We start from the raw sequence: 24380 nt of genomic DNA, 5'->3' as shown, positions 1-24380 counted from the left end.
GCATTATTCATAATTGCTAGGATGTGGAAGCAACTCATGTGTCCATCAGTAGATGAATGGATAAAGAAGAGAGGATATACATGTAGAACAGAAAGTGAAAAGTGAAAGTGTTATTCATTCAGTCATGTCCAACCCTTTGTGACCCTATAGACTGTAGCCTGCCAGGCTCCTCTGTCCATGGGATTCTCCAGGCGAGAATACTGGCGTGATCCTCCTCCAGGGAATCTTCCCAACCAGGGATCAAACCCATGTCTCCTGTGTCTCCTGCATTGGCAGGAAGGTTCTTTAATACTAGCAAAACCTGGGCAGCTCGGGTCAGTGATTATTAGAGAAATGCAAATCAAAATTACAATGAAGTATCGCCTCACACCAGTCCTAATGGCCATCTACAAACAGTAAACGCTGGGGAGGGTGTGGAGAACCGTTTTAGATTGCTGGTGGGAATGTAAACTGGTACAGCCACTATGTAGAACAGTAGGAATACTCCTTAAGAAACTAGATATAGAGCCACCATATGACCCAGCGAGGCCACTCCTGGATGTATATCCAGAGAAAGACATAGTTCAAAAGGATACGTGCACTCCAGTGTTCATTGCAGCACTGTTTACGATCGTCAGGACATGGAAGCAACTTAGATGTCCACTGAGAGAAGGATAAAGAAGTTGTGGTACATATATACAACGGGGTATTACTCAGCCATAAAAGGGACAAATTTGAGTCAGTTCCAGTGAGGTAGATACACCTAGAATCTGTTATACAGAGGGAAGAAAATCAGAAAGAAAAAAATATATCATACATTAACACATATATATGGACTCTAGAAAAATGGACGGATGAACCTATTTGCAGGGCAGGAATAGAGACACGGACGTGGAGAACAGCCTAACGGACACAGCAGGGGAGGAGCAAGTGGGACTGGGAGAGTGGCATTGAGGCATGTGCATTATTGGACGCAGAACAGGCACCTAGTGGGAGGTTGTCCGATAGCACAGGGGGTTCAACTCTGTGCTCTGTGACAGCTGAGAGGAGTGGGATGGAGTTGGGGAAGGGGGTTCAAGAGGGAAGGGACACGTGTATACTTACGGTGATTCACGTTGTTGGTGGCAGAAACCTACACAACACTGCAAGGCAATTATCCTCCAGCTAAAAATGAAGAAAGAAAGAAAGAAGACTGGTACCTATATCAAATGGAATATCAGTCATTAAAAAGAATGAAATGATGCCATTTGCAGCAACATGGATGAGCCTGGAGATTATCATCCTGAGTGAAGTAATCAGGCAAAGACAAGTATCATATGATATTGTCTATATGTGGAATCTTAAAAAAAGATGCAAATGAACTTATTTACAAAACAGAAACAGACTCAGACTTAGAGAACAAACGTGGTCATCAGGTGAGAAGGGGGAGGGGAGGGGTAGATGGGGAGTTTTAGATTTGAAATGTACACATTACTATGTTTAAAGTAGATAACCAACAAGGATCTACTGTATAGCATAGGGAATCTGGCTCAATATTCTGTAATAACCTAAATGGGAAAATAATTAAAGAATAGATACATGCATATGCATAACTGAATCACTTTGCTATAAACTTGAAACCAAGCAACATTGTTTATCAACTATACTTTAATATGGGCTTCCCAGCTGGCTCAGTGGTAAAGAATCCACCTGCCAATGCAGGAGGTGCAGATTTGACCCTAAGTCAGGATGATCCCCTGGAGAATGAAATAGCAACCCACTCCAGTATTCTTGCCTGGGAAATTTCACGGACAGAGGAACCTGGGCTGTAATCCATGGGGTCGCCAAAGAGTTAGACACAACTTAGAGACTAAATAACAACAGCAACATACTCTAATATAAAATAAAAATTGAAAATAAATTCTAAAAGAAAAAAAAAGAAACCCATTGAACCTTTGGATGATAAGTTTCAAGCTCTTCAAGTAAAAACATCCTTGCCTAGAAGCAATGAACACTAACTAGTCTACGTCACACTGCATATCATTGTTTTATCAGTCCCAGGCTGTTCCAAGTCGTTAAAGGCCAGCAATATCCTCCTGTCATGCTCTGGCCTTGGACAATAGGCTAATACAAGGTTTTGCAAAGCCTCAAGTGGGATTGAGTCATTGTTCCCCGAAGAAATAGGAAAAACTAAGGGGCAGAATGTTTCCAGGGATTCCAGAAATAGCCTGCATCTCGGCTTCCTAGCTGTTTGTCAGGTGGTAGTCTCCACACGTGGTGTGTTGGTTTACTAGGGCTACCGTAACAAAGTGCCACAAACTGAGTGGCTTACGAAATCAGACATTTCTTTGCACATTCTCTAGAAGTTAGAAGTTCAAAACCAAGATCTCAAGAGATCTCTCTCTCTGAGTCTCCTCCTTGCTTCTGGTAGTGGCCACTGATTGTTGGTGCTCCTGGGCTTTGCAGGCACTCCACCCTGACCTCTGCCTCTGTCATCAATGGCAATGTCTCTGAGTGTATCTGTCTCCCCAACTTATAAAGACATCCGTCATTTTGGATCAGGGTTTGCTCTATTTACCTCATCTTAACTTGATTACATCTTCAAAACCCTACTTCTAAATAAGATAACATGCATAGGTACCAGGGGTTAGGACTTCAGTATATCATTTGAGAAGTTCACAATTCAATACTTTATACCTGGGAAATAGATAAACTAGGAGACTTTGGGCTGTTCCATTCTCAAGACAGTTATAATATAAAACAACAAAAATATGAGTTGCTGTGAGGTTTTTGTTTTGTATGTTGTAAAAATTGTTGCATGGTTACTACCTTATAATATTTCTGCTAAGGACTAGAGGAAACCCAATTCCTCCTGCCACAAATGAGGGGGGAAAGTTATAGTTTTATATTATCATTGTTAATATATAAAAATTTGAAATATATAAACTTTTGACTGTAAAGGAAGTCCTCTACCCCAGGTGGGTGATACAAGCAAAGTGAAAGTGAAAGGCAGTCATGTCCGACTCTTTGCGACCTCATGGACTATACAGTTCATGGAACTTTACAGGTCAGAATACTGGAGTGTTCTGGCAGTATCCCCTTTCCCTTCTCCAGGGGATCTTTCCAACCCAGGGATTGAACCCAGGTCTCCCACATTGCAGGCAGATTCTTTACCAGCTGAGCCACAAGGGAAGCCCATGATACAAGCAGGTGGGTTCCAAAGGGCTGGATCATTAAAGAACTTTTTCTTCTTAATAGGGAAGATCATTACTGTTCAGATTACTGGAACAAAAGATACCTCATTAGCAAAGGGCTGAGAAACAAGTGTATAGGGTCTGATTTTTTCAACCTAATGGTGCTTTGTGTAGAAAAGAAATAGAAGCTTGTGAAATATCTTTCTATTGGCTGACTCTTGGAATACTGACTTTACTCACTCCCTTACATATAAATAAAATTAACTACTATTGGGCTTAGGATAAAAGAGAGTCTTTCTTGATCTTTAGCCAAAAATTTCCCTAAACTGAGTAAAAGGGCACAATACTCAAGGAAATACCACATATTTCTTTTTGAATACAGCTTTTTCCCAGGTGGCACTAGCAGGAAAGAATCCACCTGCCAATGCAGGAGACTTAAGAGATGCAGGTTCGATCCTTGGATTGGGAAGATCCCTGGAGGAGGGCATGGCAACCCACTCCAGTATTCTTGTTTGGAGAATACCATGGACAGAGGAGCCTGGTGGGCCACAGTCCATGGGGGTGCAAAGATTGACAAGACTGAAGTGATTTAGCGCACACACACACACACACACACACACACACAGGGTATATAGGGAAGCAGTGGGCAACAGTATTTCCTAAGCTTTTGCAAAATAGGATTGAAGGGAATCAGTTAAATGCAATGCTAACAGAAATACTATAAATTTGACTCTTAAATACTTTAGAGCTAAAACAACATGACAGTAAACAACTCCACAAGGAGGAGATGTCACAGAGCGCCATCACAGGAAGCAACTCCGCTCCTTCCATCTAATCTACATATGGTTTTAAAGGAACGAGATACCAACTCCTTTATTTCAGCGTACTGACTTATCATGCCATTTGACTCCAGCTTTTACATTTCAGCTTACAAATATATCTTCATTAGACGCATTAATGGTGAAGGATATCCAGATACAACAAGCCTAAGAACGGGCTTTTAAATCACCCAATTGTCCTTCAAAGGGCATGACTGTATCAGAGACAGGGATGCATCATGTCCCCTGTTGCTCTGCCTCATAGCATCCTGGAGTTTCATACATTAAAAGCAGGACTATTGGGCTGCAGATTATTAGAATTTTTATTGGCAATATGGTTTCTATCATGCTGCGAGAGTAAACTTAAAAAAATCCAATTGAAGCTAAACTGAGAGGGGTTTACACAAAATTTAATAAGCGCTAGGATTTACAATAATTTAAGTCCTCCCTCAGAAATCCCAGTTCATTTTCCAATTCATTGCCATAATTAGCCCCATCCCTAAATGGCGAAAATGCTGAGGGGATAGACAGGCTCTAATAAAATGAGTAAGAGAGAATTTTCAACCTCTCTCATCATCCTCACGAATCAAGTCTTACCTATTCTGTAATTAGTCCTTGGCATACTGTGTCCTTGCATCTTACATACTGCACAGAAAAAAAATACTTTTATATTGACATTCGTTCATAGGAGGCTAAAATAGAGATCAAGGTCTCAAAGTTTATGGATCTAAGCAGGCTGGCATAACTCCACTAGCTGGAAATGAGGACAAAAGAAAGTCATGGTACAGATGTGTGACCATTTAGAACCATCCTTTTGGATAACTTGTGGATGTGGATTTGAAGTTTTCTGTTTAAGCTCATTTCTGATTCTACTTATTAAGATTATACAACAACAGTAGTTTCTTATAAATGTGCCTAAGCCCACTAAGCCTTGTCCATGAATCTAACCAGATTGTGGAGACAGACTATCAGCAGAAGAATAAGAATTTGCTCTTTTCTTCTCTTCTCTTAGCTCATTCTCTACCAGCCCAGATCAGAGTACCTTACTGCCACACCAAAACAGCTAAATGCTAAAACTCAAAACCCACATTATGAATGGTAACTTCTGGATATCATATTTAGAAAATATTCAGATATGTTGTATGAATAAATCTCTTCCAGCCAGGTTTTAACAGTCCTGCTTGAAGCTGAACTTCGAGTACTCTGCTCCTACAAGACCCCATGCATCTTCAGGGTAAAGAGAGCAGCCACGCTGGCTTTTTTCAAGAGTTACGATGAAAAAGGCATTGGACTGAGACCTGCAGTGCCGTCTCTATTCCTTTCTGAAAGGAAGCAGGAAATCAATCACCATTTTCGACCTCTGGATATCTGCTTGGGGACAACAAAATAAAAAATAAGCAGGAGGGGAAAGTGAATAGAACTCCACATTTATTTTTAATTCATACCCACAGGCTCCTCTTCTGAGCATCATCCAAAAATCAGGGAACATGTCTACTATCGGCATCTTAAGTTTAATATGCCTAAATTGAAAGTGTTAGTTGCTCAGTCATCTCAGACTTTTTGCGACTCCATGGACTATATCCTGCCGGGCTTCTCTGTCTATAGAATTCTCTAAGCAAGAATACTGGAAAAAAAAAAAAAAAGAATACTGGAGTGGGTTGCCATTCCCTTCTCCAGGGGATCTTCTGAACCCAGGGATTAAACCCAGGTCTTCTGCATTGCAAGCAGATTCTTTACCACCTGATCCACCAGGGAAGCCCAAATATGTCTAAGTTTATTATATTTAACCTATGAGCAGCTCCTTTCCGCATATAGTGTCTATCTCACTGAACTGCATAAACACCTAGTCAGTCAGCTAAGCCATTGGTAGGTATAATTTTTGTCTATGTCCTTTGATCCTCACATTCAGTTGATCACCACATTCCTATGAATTCTATCACACAAATATTTCTCAGATATGTTTCTTTTCTATCCCTCCACAGCTACTTCCTCAGTATTTTTGCCAGTTCTTAAAATTTTTAATTGGAGGATAATTGCTTTACAATGTTGTGTTGGTTTCTGCCATACAACCACGTGACTCAGCCATAAGTAAGTCAGAAAGAGAAAAAATAAACAGCTATCATTTATTAACACATATATATGGAATCAGAAAAAAATGGTACTGATTAACCTATTTGCAAGGCAGGAATAGAGACTCAGACATAGAGTACGGACTTTGGGCACAGTGGTGGAAGGAGAGGGTGGGAAGAACTGAGACAGTAGCATTGGCATATATACCCTGTATGCTTCCTCAGTATTTCTTTCTTGAGTTATTACGATCCTTTCTAACATCTCCAGTCTTGCTTTCTTTCTTATCTCTTCTCCACATGACAGCTATGCTCTACCTCAAAGCAAATCTCAAGTTGAGATGCCTTGTGGTTCCTTTCAACATGGAGTAAATGTTCACTCATTAATTTATTCAACCAGTATTCGATGAGTGTGTACACAAGGCCAAACACTGTCCTAGGAAACAGTGAAAGGGAATACAGTCTGCTCTCATGAGTGAGCAATCTCTTGGGAGGGATGGAGGATGGAGACATTAATCATCATGGATTCTTCACAGTACTACTACACACTGGAGTGTTATGATGAAAACAGTTCCGTGTTCTGAAAGCAGAGAGCAGAAACACCTGATTTAGTCTGGAGAGTGAGAGAGAAAAGCGAGAAAAGGAGAGGAACGCAGGGCAGCTTTAGAGAACGTCCACCTTCCAGGGTTGGGTAGAGGGGCGTGGACCCACAGGGAGATTGTGAAGAACCGGTAAGAGGCATCCCATGGCGTCACAGATGCTCAAGGAAGGGAGCATTTCAAGAAGGATCATCCTCTGCGACAAACTCTTCTTAGAAGTGAAATAGACGAGGGCTAGGAAATGTCCCTTAGATGCAGGAGCACCGAGGTTATCAGTGACCCTGGCAAAAGCTGATTAGATGCACTAATGGAAAGGAGCACAGATGGGAATGAGCTCCCTGCACAACCTGAGGAAAGGGGGGCAGTGGGGATGGAAGCTCCCAAGGAACCCCGAGACCTGGCATCCGGCCTCTGCTCTCGTTTCTTCTTGCGTCCCCTCCCTACTTATTTTATGCTCTCCTCTCATCAGACACAGCCCCTCCTGCCACAACAGACGACTTGTGATTTGCTCAAGATTCTACTCTCTTTTGTCTCAGGGCTCTAGAGCACTCTATTCTCTCTACCGGAAAGGCCCTTCAACTACCTTGTACCTGGACAATACCTACATTTCCTTCAAGGCTCAGCTCATCCTCACTGCCTCAGGAAGACTTTTCTAATACCCACCACCTCAGCCTAAAAGTACTAGCATCACGACCACAAACAAACGCCTAAGACTGCCCTTATGAGAGACTCAATTTTGAATCTGTCTGCCTGTTTCTCCCCCCACCCCAAGATTGTGATTCACGAGATAACAGGGACCCTTTGTCATTTTTCTGTGCCCAGAATATGCTTGAAGAGTGAATGAATGATCACTGCTCACTCAGACATCAGAAGCTTCGTCCACAGCAGGACAGGGTTCTCACAGTACAGGGCCCTCTGCAAACCATAGTAGTTCCCCCCGGAATGTTCCATCTTGGGGACACATCTTCCCTGAACAGGTTCAGAGAAAGGGTTTTGAGAAAAGACAGACATGAGTTTAATCCCAGCTCTCCTCTGAGCTTCAGTTTCTTCATCCACAAAACTAGAATAATGTTAACACTTAACATTGCATTATTTTAAGAGTGCAGAGACTTCCCTGGTGCCTCAGACAGTAAAGAATCCTCCTGCAATGCAGGAGACCTGGGTTCCATCCCTGGGTCAGGAAGATCCCCTCGAAAAAGGAATGGCTACTCACGCCAGGATTCCTGCCGGGAGAATTCCATGGACAGAGAAGCCTGGCAGGCTATAGTCCATGGGCTTGACAAGAGTCAGTCACTTTATGAATGCAGAATTGTGGAACTCCATGTAGAGTATTTAGCCTAGTTCTTAATTTGTAAGTAAATGAGCAAATGGTCAATACATGTTAGTTATTATTGGTATCCCTCGTATTGGTTCCCTGTTGCTGCTGAAACGAATTACCATAAACTTGACAGTGGATGAAGCACAAGCTGGAATCAAGATTGCCAGGAGAAATATCGATAACCTCAGATATGCAGATGACACCACCCTTATGGCAGAAAGTGATGAGGAACTAAAGAGCCTCTTGTTGAAAGTGAAAGAGGAAAGTGAAAAACTTGGCTTAAAGCTCAACATTCAGAAAACTAAGATCATGGCATCTGGTCCTATCACTTCATGGCAAATAGATGGGGAAACAGTGGAAACAGTAGCTGAATTTATTTTTCTGGGCTCCAAAATCCCTGCAGATGGTGATTGCAGCCATGAAATTAAAAGACACTTACTCCTTGGAAGGAAAGTTATGACCAACCTAGACAGTATATTAAAAAGCAGAGACATTATCTTGCCAACAAAGGTCCATCTAGTCAAGGCTATGGTTTTTCCAGTAGTCATGTATGGATGTGAGAGATGGACTATAAAGAAAGCTGAGGGCTGAAGAATTGATGCTTTTGAACTGTGGTGTTGGAGAAGACTCTTGAGAGTCCCTTGGACTGTGAGGAGATCCATCCAGTCCATCCTAAAGGAGATCAGTTCTGGGTGTTCATTGGAAGGACTGATGCTGAAGCTGAAACTCCAATACTTTGGCCACCTGATGCAAAGAGCTGACTCATTTGAAAAGACCCTGATTTGAAAAGACCTGGAATGATTGAAAGCAGGAGGAGAAGCAGATGATAGAGGGTGAGATGGTTGGATGGCATTACTGACTCAATGGACTCACGTCCATTTGAGTAAGCTCTGGGAGTTGGTGATGGACAGTGAGGCCTGGTGTACGGCAGTCCGTGGGGTCACGAAGAGTTGGACATGACTAAGTGACTGAACTGAACTGAACAGGCTGCTAAAATCCACATAGTTTTTTTTTTTTTTTTCTCTTATGGTTTTGGAAGCCAGCAGTTTCCAAAATGGATTTTAATGTGCTGAAATCAGGATGTTGGTTGGGCCACACACTCTCTAGATGCTCCAGAGAAGAATCTATTTCAGTATCTTTTTCAGCTTCTAGTGACTAGCTGTGTTTCTTGGTTCATACCCACGACCCTTTTTAAAGCTACCGGTGTAACATCCCCTTCTGACTCTGCTTGTTCTCTTCACATGACCTTCTCTTCTGTCAAATCTCCTTTGGCCTGCTTCTTATAAGATCACTGGTGATTATACTTAGGATTCACCTGGATAATCCAAGATAATCTTCTATTCTCAAGAGCCTTAATCACATCTACAAAGTCTCTTTTGCCATGTAAAGTAACATTCACAGTTCTAGGGATGAGGACCTGGTTAATTAGGGGAGCCATTATTCATCCTACCACATCACTATTGCTATTATTGTACTTGAAATAGTGAGATAAACAGTAATTCTAGACAAACTAAATACCCAATTAGAGTGTAGGTATCTCTGCAAAATGTACAGTACTTATAATCTATTGTAGAAGAGCAAGGAATCCTTTTATCTCAAGCTTCTACCAAAGTAATACACTTGATGAGAAAAGGACTACAGGACTACTAGCTTCCTCCCTCTTAACTCATAAGAGAAAGAGTCTGTTATGGTTTCCTCGAAACAGCTTGAGGCCTATATACTGCCTAAGGGTCAGCCAAAGTGCTCAGGAAGGTCAAGAGATGATAACCCCCCTTACAGAAAGGAGCTGTTATTACCAATTCTCTGAATGACACGGTCAGATAGGGCTGCATTCTCTCTTCTACCTGCAAAGTCACAGCAAGATCTATCTGTGCCTAAAGTTGCCATCAAGGGGGAAATAGAAAACATTAGGTTTCTTTCAGACCCAGATGTTCTCTTTAACTTGTTGACTTGCTCTACCAAAAGAAACAGAACAGGGCCTTGCTGTCATATTAGGGATTGTTGCCAAGTCTCTATGCATGGCATTTGTTGCAAATTTAGTGATCTGTTCTCCAGCCAACATGCCTTCTTTAACAGAGCTGTAGTTGGATTGGGAAAGCTTTTGAAGTTTAATAAAAATCAATAAAAGAAATTCTAATTGCAAAAAAATTACAAAGTGAATTTCTTCTAAGCCTAAGTCATTAGAGAAGAGTTTACATAAAGATCCTTATATTTCATTTTTTTCTTCTACCTCAATGTTAAAAAAATAAAATAAAACAAGAAGGAAACTGTACAGTTCTCAATGGTAAAGGAAGTCTGGACAACTTACTTCCTAGTGGTGGGTGGATTATCATTTGTCCAAATTACAGGCTCAAAAATCAGAGATACTGACATAGAGATAACTGGAATAAGTAATGATGTCAATGGTGTGAGAGAAAGAGAGCCAGAGACATAGAAATGGGGAAAAGGAAATGGAGAGGAAAGGATTATGGACTATGAAATGGTAAATGTTCTTAAAAACTGTTTTCTTTCCAAAGGATTTAGTGAATCTTATAATTGTGATTCAAGCAGAAAACAAAGGAGGAAATCAGAATTAGCTTCCAAAGTGTTTTTCTTCCAGTCTAGGCAACACAGACATAGCAGACTATTAATACAACTGACCACTATACAATGCTTTTTTCTATGAGACTCTCTGATACCTGCACAGACAAGTGTGGCTGTCTCATTATGTGGGACGTAAAACGCTAAGTGAAAAGTTAGCATGTGGTCCACGTGCAGCTGAGTCAGGACTGGGCCCTTGTCTGGAGTTTTGAAACAGAGATCTATCCAGATCAGCATCTGGCATTTGTTCTGGTCTCTCTTCTCAGAGAGGGGGATGCAGTAAGTTCAGTGCAAGGTCATAGGGACATAGGGAGAATTCCCCCAACTCAGGGTAACACGATGAGGCTAGGAAAAGGGATGCTTTGCCCTCATACCGTGAAACCACTGCACTTGACTTCTGAACACTACCCTGTTCTGCTCATTCTGATTTTAAAGAAGAAACCTTGGGGAAGGAGCTTTATCGTTTATCAAAAAGTATCATGGGACACAATTAACAGAGAACATACATTCCTCTTGTGAGGGCCATTCACATAATACCCAAGGTTCAGGGGTGGTGGTACTCAAGGAAGAAAAGGCTCAGATCCAAACAGCTGGCACTGACCTGAGTTAGGCAATGTCTCATTCCAGCTCCCCAGGTCAGGCCTCCATAGACATAGTTGTCTGGGAGGTGGAATGTTCAAGTCATCCTTTAAAGGTCACCAAATGGGAAAAATGGGTGCCAAGCCCCTCACTTGCCTAGGAACCTGCAGGTTCCACAGAAGTGCCCCTGAATAATGAGCAAGTTACCCTCTCCAAGTGTGCTATTAAATTATTAAAACCCTACTACAATTACTACAGCTAATAAAGTGCTGGTGCAGAGCACAATCTTGGTAGTAATTGTGTGGCAGGATGATTAAACAGCAGGCTGCAATAATTATCCCAATCCATCTTCAGAGATGGAGTCAAAGCTCTAACAATCAAATCAATCAGTTAATGCAGAAAACTGTTAAGGAAGAAAAAAAAATCAATGAAAACAAGTTTTCACAACAAAGCAATAAATCAATCCCAAATAATCATGCTATATCATTATATTTAAAAAATAGGATGATATCAGTTATTGCAATCAAATACTAAAGCAGTGATTTCACTGCCTATTACTCCTGCTCAAAGTGGAGGGACATCTGATTTTTATTGGATTTTGTGGCATCTCAGTAAACATCCAGAACTCAAATTTTACTTTTAAGAGTAATGTAATAGCAGGGTATCTCTTTTGTCAGTGAGTCCCAGGCTCCTGTCACTTTCCTCTGTCAAGTACCCTAACAACCAAGGAGAATGGAAAACTACCCTAGGGTAAAAACCCAGAGACGGACCAGAATGGATCTCATTACAGCATTTCACCATTTCCAAAGCCCTTTGCCAACATTATCTCAGGTTTTCTTTCTCAAGAAGTATGGAACAAGGTAGAGTAGATATTTTTAATTAATCTATTTTGCAGTGAGGCATATTGAGGTTCAGAGAAGTGACTTTCCCAAGACCACACAGGGTGAAACAGAGATGGGGCCATGTGTCTTTCTCTTTCCATCACTCTACCCTGCCTGGGGGATGGTGCTGCCGAAGTCCAGAAGGAAGGATTTAAGTCACCCTTAAAGCCTCCTTTCCCCTGAAGGTACCTATAAGACTGAGGGGGCGATTGGGAGTGGGCCCAGGGAGTGCTCAGGGGAGGTTTACCCCTGGGCAGGCTATCACGGTCTTCAAATGAGACCTCTTGGAGCGTCTCGAGATGTGACGCCTCATGGTCCAGATGGCTTTTGCTTCTCAGAAGGGATCTTGACAGTACCTCTGAGTTGTTTCTGTTGTATTTTTCATTAGCAACACCTACTTATACCATTGATCCAGCACTTAGAACATCCCTGGCACTATGTAAGTATATTATATGTTATCTCAAGTTAATTCCCAAAACTATACCCACAAGTGGGTACCAACTGCTTCCTCTACCCTTATATAAAACTTAAGATCAGGAAAGTTAATTTGTACAAAGTCACAGAGCAATTAAGTGGTGGAGCCAAGCCTCATACTCAAATTTCTGGCCATATGCTGACCTGCTTCTCACTTGGCTCTATGCTGTCAACATTTCAGCTATAAGTTGTTTAATCAGTTGTATATAACAAAGAAAATTAACATTCCCCACTGATCTCACCTTGCAAACATCTTAAAAGACTATTCATTTTGATCTCATTCTTCAAACAAAATAATGGGTATAGAAAAGATGAGTCAAAACTTCTCTTGGGCAGTTATAAAATCAACACATAGTTTTTTTTTTTTTTTTAATTAACGTTATTAAGTGATGGCAGAAAGGTGGTATATCATGAGTCGCCAAGACCACCACCAAGCCCAGTGATGTGCTAGGATTCAGGGAACTCAGCATAGAGTTGTGTTTGCTGCTATGACTTCTTATAGCAAAAGGATACAAAACAAAATTAGGAAAGAGAAAAGGTACATGGGGTGAGGTCCAGAGAAAACCGGGTATAAGCTTCTAAAACGCTATCCTGGTGGAGGGTTGACAATTCCTTCAGCAACAAACTGTGGCGATGTTGTCCATTAGGAAAGCTCCTCTACTGATCAGCTATCAAGATTTCTGACTCTCGGAAGTCACACAGGCATTCAACACGAGCCACAACATTTTCACAAAAAGGTCAGGCACAGTGAAGCTTTCTTATCAAGAAATGATGAGAATCTTCCAAAATCTAAGTTCCTATATTCCAGCCAAGGACCAGTCTTGTAAGCAGGTCTTTCAAAGGACAGCAGTCTCAGGACGGTTACCCCTGCTCTCTTCTGCAGAGGTTAGGTTTGTCATGTCTTTTCATTTTATTTCCTCTCCATCCTTCTTCCCTTCCTTCTTTCCCTCCTTCTCTTCACAGACCTTCAAGACTCCTGTGACCCACTTTAGCTTCTCCCAGAGGGCGGTCCGCAGTAAGCTTTTGCCTTGCACCTCCTGGTTAGCACACTGTCTGTCTTAAAAAGTCTGCGCAGTTTCATTCTGAGGATCAAGATTTCTGGGGTCTCAGGCTCATTGCTTCTTTCATCAGGGTAGCTTCTAGGTTTTGAGGAATCCTATTTTGAAGCTTTGAAACCAGGTAGCTCTCTGTGCAGGAAGAACTATTTTGTATCTGCCTTTGACGGCTCCTTTGACTCACTGTCTACTCCACAATGAACTTTGAGGAATTCAATGCTGCTCCTGGAGGGAGTCCAGATGCTCCTTTTCTCTTGCAAAACTATTAGACCCTTGTAAGGCCTCACTGAGAAGCACTAGGTGGCCGCCCTGGATTAGCCATTTATAACACGTTCAAAGAAGGCAAGAGAGGGTGCTTACAGGGAGGAGCAGATGATATGAGGCAAGTTAGAGACTGGAGGTCAAAGCAGAATGAGAGAAAGCAGTTTAAAGAAACAGAAGAAAAGAGAGCCAAAGGTAGCCTCGGTTTAGAGTGGCACCAGGTCAGAGAAGATTCTGAGCTGATTCAATCCAAAAGGCACAAAACGGAGAATTTCTGTGGTTTTGGAGAAATACATTTTGTGCAGGTATTGAAAGAGATCCAAATGACCTCACAAATCTGCCTTGAAGAAACATTTCAGGTATTCAACCAGTCTGATCATTCTGTGTAAGAGGAATAAATGACGATGTAAGGCAGTATCTACATCTGAACTGATAACAACAACCACACTTCACAAAGATACTAACCAATTATCAGTCAGTTGTTTGAATATAAATACATTTTCATCTTCAGCCCAATTTTCTTTGCATATAACTACTCTATGGATACTGAACAACAAATCTCGAGGTTTTGTTTGGTATTGTTTGTTTCACGAGGATTTGCTACTTAATCCAAGTAAAACAATGTCCTTACTCTGAATACCACTTACTCACACGCTCCTCCTCTCCCCCCAGGATGTGTTCCTTGCTACCCCTTATATCCTACCCCTTTTGCTCCTCTCTGCCCTTCCACTGAGCCCAGAGCTTCTACAGGAACTGGTGGCTTCTGTTTGGTCCTCTCCTCCAGCCATGTTCCGTGTCCCTAAGTCCTTGAAACAAATGACACGTCTTCATTAGCTTCTGTAGCTGATGCACTTGTTGGAAATATTCTGTTCCAAACGCAGCTAGGAATCCCCATGAAATCAGGCAAATGCTCAGCTATGCTTCTGGTCATCCATGTTGGATGATCATTTTTGATGTCCCATGTTATTAGAAGAAGAGAACTTTTTTTTTTTTTTGGTAATTTAGCATTGGTGTTGTCATGAGAAAACAACTATGCAAAAACATGTCTCAAGGTTTTTTCTGCTGTGTTACACGCATAAAAGGCATTCAGAGACAGAAGGCCAGGAGCCAAGAGTGGGTGCCAAAGGAACTGAAGGCTGCTGCTCTAGTTCAAGGGGACAGAGAGGAATTTTTACAAACGATATGCAAAATAACAACCCTTCCAGAGAGAAACTTAAAAAGAGGGACTCTAACTGGCTGTTTCATGAAGCAGCCAGGCTCTCTCCGGTTCTTTAGTAGTGAGCTTGCTGGATGACAATGCTCCTTTTTTAGTGCAGTTTTGACCCACAAGGAAGAAATGCAGGCCTAAAGAAAGAAAGAGCCGTATTCTGATGTCTGGGCGCAGAGGGAGATGGAGCTGCCTTATCCTGATAAGCAAGCTGCTAAATGAAGACAGCTTCAGGGTCTTTTGAAACTCAGAGACACGTTTAGCCCAGACATGCTGAAGCAAAACCGTCTGCTGGAAGAGCAGTGCCGGGTGAGGCCATGCCTTCCGCCCCGCCCCTGCTCAGCTGTTCCCAGTTTCTGAGGCCAAGAAAAGAGTCACTGTGCTTCCTAAGATCAGATAGCCAGTGACGAAATGATTAACTCCATTAACTCTACATGTAAGTAAGTATCACGGCCTTTTCATAGATTATCCATTTTCTGAACTTTGAAGATTTATATGATTCATAAATATCATGAAATAGCAAATTTTAAACTGATGGTATATATTTATCTGGGTTCCCAATTAGAATTGACAAAATTCTAAACCTCTCTGATCACCAGAATCTCTGGGGAGTTTAATACATGGAGATTCCTGGGCTCATCTCTAGAGATTCTTATCCAGTACATCTATACCTGTGTTTTTTAAAATCTATTCTATTGACTTTGGTGTCAAATCAGATTTGGAATTCCCAGACCTGACTTTCACTACCAGCAGTCCACATGACCAGAATTTCAGGCATGGTTTATCACAGAGCTTATCAAATTAATATGTGTATCAACCACCTAGGGATCTTGTTAAAATGTAGGTTCTGGTTACTCTTATTGGGTAGAGAAAGAGATTCTGCATTTCTAACAAGCTTCCAGGGGAGGCTGCTGCTACTGGTCTGAAACTATGCTTTGAGGGTGACTGTGATAAACTAGGCCCGCAAATCTCAGTGGCTGGTCATGCTGAGTGTTTACCTCTCACTCATGGAAAGCCCAACAGGGACTGGGTACCCCTCCTCGATCTCCTTCTTCTTGCTGTTCCGTCACTAAGCTGTGTCCAACTCTCTGGGACAACACGGACTGCAGCACACCAGGCTTCCAAGTCCTTCACTGTCTCCAGGAATTTGCTCAAGTTCATGTCCATTGAATCAGTGATGCTACCTAACCTTCTCAGTCTCCAGGGCCTCCTTCTCCTCCTGCTCTCTACCTTACCCAGCATCAGGGTCTCTTCCAATGAGTCAGCTCTTCTCCTTCCGGAACTTTTGGCCTCCAAAGCAGGAGCCGAAAGGCATGGAAGTGGCAGCTTGGCTTTTAAATGTCTCAATCTAGAAGCAACACATGACATATGTCAGGCATATGGCCCCAAAATAACTGCAAGGGAGGCTGAGGAATGCAGAGAAGCACCTGGAAATTGGGGAGAAATAGTGATTTCTGCATAAGAGTCTAATGCTGACCTGAATCAATGAATGAATTTCAGTATCTATTGGGTAAGTGACTCATCTTAACTTTTTTTTGCTAGTTTTATTTTACTCTAAACCACATTATTCAAACATAATTAAACCACAGCCTTTTTGATTCACTTTGATCCACAGAATGATTATCTTGTCAGGTTATCTGCAGCCCGGGATATGCCATGATAATATGGTTGATTATTTCATCACACACAAAATTATATTTTGTTTAATTATAACATCTGCTTTCTGTAGTGCATGTTTTATAAAGTAAAAACATCTAAAATCAGAGACTAAAAAATAAAATTAAAAAAAAAAATAAAATCAGAGACTTTCCAATAAGTGTATCATGGGATGATGGCAGACTTATTAGGAGACCTGCAAATCCAGAGAGCAGGTAAATGGCATTATCAATGTGGCACGATTTCCTCAACAACCCTGTCCAGCCTGGATCCCTCCACTCTGCTGTTTACTCACTCACTTCTATCCTCTCAACAGTAATACTCAGACATTCTTTTTTAGCTTTCTTGCCATAGGTAAGTGTAACTCTAACTTTGTTGAGTCTCAATATCGTCACATGTAAAATGGGAATTCAGAAAATTATGCCTCATAGGGTTGTTACAATGATAAAATAGTCACTCTATTAATATTCTTCTCTTAGATACAGATTATGAAGAAAATCTAAAAGAATAGGTATGAGAAAGTATGGATTTGAGTATATTTAGGGGATCTGCTCTGAATTCTATTAAGTTTTGTTTTTATGAGTCAATGTGTATGAATACAATAAATATGGGAAATGTTGAGACAGCTGTGAAATCTACCTGGACATTCTTGGAGCTGGGGGGAAAAAAACTCTTGGTGAGAAGATCAGTTCTAATGGAACAGACAATCTCTCAAGTGCCCCTTCTAAAGTATGATTCTATGATAAGTACATTATTTTGACCTCATGTGCTCACGTTTTTCCTCCAAAGCTTGAGATTGTTTTTAACACAAGCATAGTATTCTTCTTGGTTTGCTCTCCAAAGTATACAATAGCTCTATAGGCAGCTGATTCTCAGCATATATTTATTATGAGCTATGTTATCTTGGACTGACATTTTATTTGACTTATGACAGATATTTTTAACCTTTGGGAGATCATAGAACAACTCAAGACCTTTAAAAAACTACAATCCCCTCTTTCCTAGAAAAATTCACATTGTCTACACATATAAATTTGTATATATAATTTTAGGAGGTTCATAAACCTCCAAAGCCATGTATGGATTCCAGCTCCCTAGAAAACAGCATTATGCTAACTTTCTAAAATTTACCAATAAATGCTATTAATATTAACATGCAGCCATGAAATTAAAAGACATTTGGTCCTTGGAAGAAAAGCTATGACAAACCTAGACAGCGTATTAAAAAGCAGTGACATCACTTTGCCAACAAAGGTCCATCTGGTCAAAGCTATGGTTTTTCTGGCAGCCAGGTTTGGATGTGAGTGACAAAGAATTGATACTTTGGAACTGTGGTGCTGGAAATGACTATTGAGAGTCCCTTGGACTGCAAGGAGATCAAACCAGTCAATCCTAAAGGAAATCAACCCTGAATATTCATTGGAAGGACTGATGCTAAAGCTCCAATACTTTGGCCACCTGAAGTGAAAAGCCGACTCATTGGAAAAGACCCTGATGCTGAGAAAGAGTGAGGGCAGGAGAAGAAGGGGACAACAGAGGATGAGATGGTTGGATGGCATCACCGATTCAATGGACATGAGTTTGGGCAAGCTCCGGGAGATAATGAAGGACAGGCTAGCCTTGCATGCTGCTGTCCATAGGGTCGCAAAGAGCTGGACACGACTGGGCGACTGAACAACAACAATATTAACACGCAGGGAATACAACAGTATTTCCCATAGAATGAAGCAAGTAAGGGGATGACTAGAAAGGCTAGGGAAATCCCATAACAACAGGCCCCCTCTTATACTTTCCTAGACTTCTGGTCTCTGATACGCACTCGGCTTGGGAGGGAGAGCTACTGATTCCATCCCCTCTTTGGTGAAGCCTTCCCTGATGCTACCAAGTGAAGTTTCTCTTTCCCGCATTATGCACCCCCTCATCCAGCAGCACTGTGGGGCAAGAGCTTATCCATTTCTGCATCCTCAGTGTCCAGTCCAGCAGACAGAACGCAGCAAGCATTTAGCAAGTACGTGTTTAACTGTGCTGAAGGGTAAGTCACACTGATCTATTCTTTTTTGCCCTGAAGGCAATTCCACAGTCCATCAGAAACGGAACGCTCCTGAAGGACCGCCTCATCAGCCCTCTTCTTCCAGATGCTGCCCGACCCTGCACAGGACAAATACCAGTCAGATTAGATTAAACTGTATTTAATATGCCAGTCATAGTTCTTCTGACAAAGAAGTTACTTATACACTATGCAAAAACAAAAGACAGATTCTTCCAACTTGGTTAAAGTTAGAGTGAGCAGAAAGAAGTAAGCAGTGTTAAATAGAGAGTCAAACCCAGTTACGCAGTGGGGGCCCTGAGGCTGAGGCTTTCTATTTCTCTTAAAAGCTTGCAATAAAGTTTTGTTTGGCATGGGAATGCCACTATTGATCTCAGGAGGATACTCAGCCAGGAATCAGGAAGAGAAACACATTGTTGGATTTGGAGTCAAATCATCAGTTAAAAAAAATAAAAACATAAAAAAAATTAAGTTAAATTTTGCATTTAGGTACATAACAGATAGCTTTCTAGTATCAGTATGTCCTAAATACTGTCTGGAATATATTTATACAGTTTCTTTTTTTTTTTTTTTTTGCTGTTCACCTGAAATTAAAATTTAATTGGGCATCTTCTATTTTTATTTGCAAAATGTCGCAACCCTAATCTGGAGGCCAAAACCTCGCAGCCGTCTCTGAAGTTATGCAGCATCACTGTCTTCAGTCTCTTCCTCTGAGAAACAGTTTGAACGACTTTGATTTATATTCTCATTTACCATGCTCTGAAGACATTACCTTTACCTGCAAGTCAACTGGGTTTTTCTGATGGCAATCTGTAACTTCCCAAATCTTTTACATTTGTGATCATTGCATTCATGGGAAACCAGATTCTCCCAGCAGTCCCCCCTCCTCCATGGGTGGGCGGTTTGTGAGAGGAGACGAGCAGGCGGTGCCATGCATTATCGGCTGGCACTTCTGAGCTTTCCTCCTTGCTGGTGTGTGTTGGGAGAGGAGACAGCTGTCAGCCTGTGGTGTCAAGTTGTGGGGCTACCCATTTTGGGAAGAGTAGACAGTCCCCTTTCTTAAGGGGAAAGGGCCCCAGAGGGCAGCAAAGGCCAGCACCTGTTGGGTTTTGATAGAGTTCCAAAGTGAAGTCAAAAGGCTTGGTCTTGCTATTTATATTGGGAAAGGACAAAAGGGCCTTAAAAGCGTGAGACAGCTGATCAAACCAGGGCACAGTTACATGTTGGCGAAAGAGAACAGATGTGGCTTCTCCTGAACTATGTATAGGATCAACCTGGGAGTTCTCCTCAAAATGAGGGATGCCGAGCCCCGGCATATGTGTCAGCTCTCCACGGGTCATCGCATGGATTGCTGTCTGGTGTTTTCGTTTCCATGTGAACCAAACAGTCTGGGTTTATTTTGCCCTCATGTATCGGGCAACATGACACTTTAGTGGTATTCCATTCTAAATTTGAAAGTTATTGCTAGACTATTCATCACTTTCCCTGACACTGCTGGTGGTCTTTGTGGTGTTTTGAAAACAAAAACAAGGGTCAAAAAGCATATGAGTGTCTGTGACCAAAATTTTAATAATTTACTAAAATATTTGCCAAACTGTTTAATTTTTGATCAATGCTTGTCGTCTGTCCAGTTTTGATTAATAGCACCTAAAGACTCATGCGTCTCTTAGTCTGCTTAGGGAAATTTTTAGGCTTGGAAACAACTAGGACCTTCTCACTCTTGAGAATTCTCAAAACAAATTATCAGGGTCACATCTGCTTCAAAGCAGAACCTGTTCCAGCAAGACCGAGGGTTCACCCTGCACAGAACTTCAGTGCGAGCTGGGTTCTACTCAGTGCTGCAAAACATACGGAAGAGCAACTGCGATCATTCCACTCTAGGAGCATCACACACGGTCCCTTGTGAATGGCTTTTCAGTGTCATTTCCCACCATTCCCTGGCATTGATCTGAGACTATTACATGGCTTTTTGCCATATTCTTTATCACTGTCACTGCTCAGAAACCACACTTACCACAATCATAAACACTTTCCCCAATTTCTTTTATTTTACAAACTCTCTTCCTCACACACAACTCAAATATCACTTCTCCTGGGTCTCCCTGTAGGAGCTCCAACCACAAGATGGGCTGGTCTTCAGGGACGGGCATTAGCTATGTTAACCTGAGGCAGTATAAGCGGGTCGAGAACAAAAAGGGTTGAGAGGAGGCCAGACTGATCTAAGGTGGGGAGTGGGGAGGTAACTCACAACCAAGTCAAACAGCAAAGGAAGAACAGAACAGGTTTGTGGATAACTGAAGGCAGCTGGGGTCAGTTTTGAGGCGTGAGCCCTGCATGTCTGACATTGTGAATGAGTGCTGGGATGCCCTTTTGTATGTAGTACAAAGTAGAACCAACAGGAGATGGCAAAGTCTCCCCTGACTGATTGTAATTGCTGTTTCCAATGTTGATTATGTCTTCTCTCTGGTGGTGTCACTGTCTGGATCCAGGGTTCTAGTCTCACAATATCTACCACAGCACAATGCACATGGCAAGTGTTCAGGGAGTGTCTGTTGATTAATTCACGGCCAAGGAGTCTCAAACCTCTCTAGGAGGGCACTATAGGTTTCTGACTTACCCATTAGGTGTAGTGTTTACTTTCTACCTTTGCCAACAATCAGTGGTGAAGAATAATTCCCAAAGATTCTACGTCCATGGGAATGCTGGGTGATGCCATTTAACAGATTGCCATTATGTCTTCAACTCAAAGGATAAGGTTTGTCATCAAAAATACTTGGATAGAATTTACCTCTTTCCCTACCTTGTATTATATTAGACTTATGTCCATGAGAAGCCAATTCCAAGGAAGTGCGGAACACAAACCAAATAGAACTGTGATTCTGATTTCAATATCTGTAATAAAATGAAGCCAAGTTCATTCAAGAATTGAAAGGATTATTGATAGGGTGGATGTGTCAAAGGAGTATGAAATTAAGGGCTAAGACAAATGAAGTTGAAAATAAAAAGAACAAATTCTGTAGCTTTGTCATAGTGGAAAGAGAAAGGGTTAAAGCTACAAGAAACTCATGATGTTTTACTGTCTCAATGAGCCATTCTCTTCTCCTTCTGTGGATCTTTTCTAACCTGCCAACCATTTTCTAAAGGCCAAAGACACAAAAATTCCAATTTTAGTGGAATCAAAATGTTCTTGATTTTTGGCACCTTAGAATCTTGCTACTTAAAGTATATTCCTAAGGCCTTAGCATTAGCATCTCCTGGGAGCTTTAAAAGATGCAAAATCTCAGGACCCACTCCAGAACTACTGAATAAGAATCTATATTTTAGCATGTTCCCCAGGAAATTTATATGTACTTAATAAATTTTGAAAAACTGACCTAGGGTAAGCAAGCCATAGAGCTCTGAGAGCTGTTCAGAAAGTGACTTTTTTCGATGCTCCAAGTCATGGTTTCTCTCATTTTAATGACTGCATACTAATCACTAGAGGGATCTTATTACACTGCAGAGTGTGACTCTGGTGTCATGATGGGGTCTGAGATCCTTGATTTCTAAAAAAGCTCTCAGGCACTACCATTGGCTCTGATTCACAGACCAAACTGTAGACTCCAATTCAAACCTATAGACCAAGCAGAGCAATAGTTTTCAAGTATAGTTAGGCCAAGACTAGTCACATCAGCACCACCCAAGACCAAGCCTGGTAGAAATTCTAATTCTTGGTGCTCATCCCAGACCTATTGAGTCAGAAGCCCTGGGGTTGGGACCTCTGTATGTCAGCAAATCCTCCTGGTGATTCTGATCACATCTGAGTTTGAGGATTACTGAAACAGGAGACTGCACTTGCAATAACTATTTTTGAGTTCTCATTGTTTGAGCAACTTCACAAAAAATAATGCAGATTATCTTCCATAAATCTACTCAATATACAGATAATTATATAATTTCAGAAACTATCTTAACCACATTGATAGAAATTTAAATTTCTGCCATTGTCATATACAACACTATGAAGCAAAAGAAAATCACCAAAAATCAATGTGTTTTGAAGATAAATTACCTCCAGTTATGGTTCATTTCAATCATAGGTAGAACATGCAAGTCTATGCTAGATGCTGCAAGAGATACAGATGTGTTAGTCAGTCTTTGCCTTTTGGATCTTACAGTTTTACGAAGAAAACACTGAGCATGAGCTGAGGCTACTTCAGGGCTGCTTTCTAGGCTTTAAACTATAAATTCAGCAAATAAGGAATGATCAGAAGTCTATAAAAAGGGAATTGATAGATAAAATGTTTCCTGCACTTGAAGTGAGATGGACAAGAATCATGCAATTCTAGGATAAAGGAGAGCCACAGAGATAAACACTATTCGGTTTTTCTATCTGGTTTGGCCCTGCTGTGAAGCTGCTTTCAACTGGCGTGCCTTTGCACCAAGCTTTAGAATCACCGCATTGCTCTGATCACTTTTGCTATCCCAGTTTGTATATCACCCAGAGGGAGAACACACTCTGGTATGACCAGTCCACCAGACAGCGGATCTCAATCACAGTGAATAAAGGCATCTGGGCACACTCTTGTGAGTTTAGGAATTGTGTGGGTTGGGTTGATACTGACAAGATAGAATTTCTGGGTAGTAAGGCTGGAATCATCAACAGGACCCTAGCAAATTCTCTACCATAAAGCTACCCATACAGTACCTGTGTGGAGAGGCAACCAGACTCTCTAGGTGGTATCCATTTCAATACAGACCTCCTTTAAACCTCTGAAAGTCACACAAGTACTTGTATGACAAAGCCACAGTATTGCTATAATAGAGTTTTGCTTAAAAGATAAAGTTTCAAAGGAAGAACTGAACACATCAGATTGGGGTGGATACTGAGGATGATCAATAAAACTTAAAGAGTGGGTAGAATGTTTTTGTTGAAATATAATTCACGTACCATAAAATCACCCCTTTAAAGTATACAGTTCAGTGATTTTTAGTATCTTCAAAAAGTCATGAAACCATCACCACTATCTAATTTCAGAACATTTTCATGACTCCCAAAAGAAACCCCATACCCTTTCAAAGTCACATCCATTCCTCTCCCCTACGTCCTGACAACCATTAATCCATTTTCTATTTCTCTTTCTATGCCTCTTCTGGACATTTCACATTTATAGGACCATGCAACACATGGTTTTTGGCGTCTGGCTTCCCTCATTTAGCATGTTTTTGAGATTCATCCATGCTGCAGTGTATATCAGTATTTTGTTGCCTTTTTATGACTGAATAATATTCTACTGGATGGATATACTATATTTTGTTAATCCATTTATCAGTTGATGAACAGTAAGACTTTTAATTTTACTATTATGAAAAAGATCGCTTTCTAAAGGTAGATCACTGACCAGAGTTTTTGAGTTACGAGAGTTGTTCCAGGGACTTCCTTTAGAAAAACAGTCACCACTGGCAGCACAGTTCAGCAACACAGAATGTGTTACAAAACTAGCTTACTTGTGTGACATATTCAATCTGACTAACAAACTCCATCTGTCACTTCAGGGGAGAATGACAACCATGTTCAAGTCAGCAGATAAACTGGCTGCATGCAAAGGCAACCTGGAATTATGGGGGCAATGAGCAAACACTGGGATTGCTGACATGTTTCAAACATTAGCAGAGATTTTGAAAGAGACTGAGGCAGAGCCCTCTTT

At 41.3% G+C, this 24380-nt stretch overlaps 1 long non-coding RNA gene across 1 annotated transcript in view; it reads right to left on the bottom strand.

Moving 5' to 3' along the window:
• Window positions 1-666: 666 nt before the first annotated feature.
• Window positions 667-24380, bottom strand: part of LOC133050167 (uncharacterized) — a 50661-nt gene continuing 26947 nt past the window's right edge. Inside the window, exons 3-4 of the long non-coding RNA XR_009691542.1 lie at window positions 1084-1143; window positions 667-749 (exon numbers count right to left, since the gene is read on the bottom strand). This is a non-coding gene — a long non-coding RNA (uncharacterized LOC133050167). The remainder of the gene's footprint in view (window positions 750-1083; window positions 1144-24380) is intronic.

This window comes from Dama dama, chromosome 31 (genome assembly GCF_033118175.1).
Source record: "Dama dama isolate Ldn47 chromosome 31, ASM3311817v1, whole genome shotgun sequence".
NCBI lineage: Eukaryota > Metazoa > Chordata > Mammalia > Artiodactyla > Cervidae > Dama > Dama dama.
The sequence above is the reverse complement of the archived record's forward strand: the minus strand, read 5'-3'. Positions and strand labels throughout refer to the sequence as shown.